Raw genomic sequence first — 1,403 nt, 5'->3', positions numbered from 1 at the left:
GGGAGGAGTGATCAAGCACATAAAAACCATTGATCTGGCACAGTAATCAGGATGTGGTCACAAGTTATAACACGTGTTCAATGTGATATCCGTCTGCAGCTCGTGGTCCAGTGGCTAGCGTTGCTGCCTGTGGATCACTAGGTCCCGGTTCGATTCCCGACCGGTTGGGGATTTTCTCTGACGGTGGACTGGGTGTTAGTATTGTTCTCCTCCTCCTCCTCCTCCTCATCATCGTCATTATCTCTCGTGACAGTGGTTCGACTGGGCAGAGGAAAAAAATCGGTCTGTGTAAAAATTGGGACATCGTATGGGCGCTGATGACCGAGCAGTTGCGCGTCCCACAAACCAAACATCATTATCATCATCATTAATGTGATCTCCCGGCCCTGCAACATGCTGCAAATGTAACACGGCATACTCTACGAGTCACCGATTAATGAAAATACCTACTATGTTTCCCACTGCAGTAATCAGGACATCGTTCCTTCAATTATGACCACTCAGTACTACACCCCAGCTGAGAGACCCAGGTGGGCCAACCAGCTTCGCCTACGTCTAGCTGCTTCATTTATTACCCTCTGGTCTTTGTCCCACAGCTAGGCCTCACTATTCCAAGGCTCAAGCCAGAAACACCGTGAGAGGTCCACCACCAAAATCACTTCATCCAGTCTCTGGATGTCTCCAAGCGGCCTCTGCTGCCCAGGATCAATGAACAGGGCTTCCAGTTGTCCCCTTCAATCACTGTCCGACCACCTTGCTAAAGGAAGAATGTGTTTTCTTTCTCAACTCTGCCGATTCCACCACTGCCAATATCATGGTATTATGGAAGTCAATGTTCTGCACCTTAAATTGGGAGACGCCCGTCACAGCAATTAATTGGAGATCACACCGCCACCACGTTACAGATAGGTGCTTATCAGCCATGCTTTAGACAATACAGTATTGGCCATTAAAATTGCAGACGATAAATGGGTATTCATTGGACAAATATATCATACTACAACTGAGAAGTGATTACATTTTCACGCAATTTGGGTGCATAGATCCTGAGAAATTAGTACCCAGAACAACCACCTCTGGCCGTAATAACGGATATGATACGCCTGGGCATTGAGTCAAACAGGGCTTGGATGGCGTGTACAGGAACAGCTGCCCATGCAGCTTCGACACGATACCACAGTTCATCAAGAGTAGCGACTGGCATATTGTGACGAACCAGTTGCTTGGCCATCATTAACGAGACGTTTTCAGTTGGTGAGAGATCTGGAGAATGTGCTGGCCAGGGCAGTAGTCGAACATTTTCTGTATCCAGAAAGACCCGTAAAGGACCTGCAACATGCGGTCGTGCAATATCCTGCTGAAATGTAGGGTATCGCAGGGATCGAATGTAGAGTAGAGCCACG

The sequence above is a fragment of the Schistocerca nitens genome, chromosome 7 (genome assembly GCF_023898315.1).
Source record: "Schistocerca nitens isolate TAMUIC-IGC-003100 chromosome 7, iqSchNite1.1, whole genome shotgun sequence".
Classification (NCBI taxonomy): Eukaryota; Metazoa; Arthropoda; class Insecta; order Orthoptera; family Acrididae; genus Schistocerca; species Schistocerca nitens.
Note: the sequence above shows the minus strand (reverse complement) of the source record.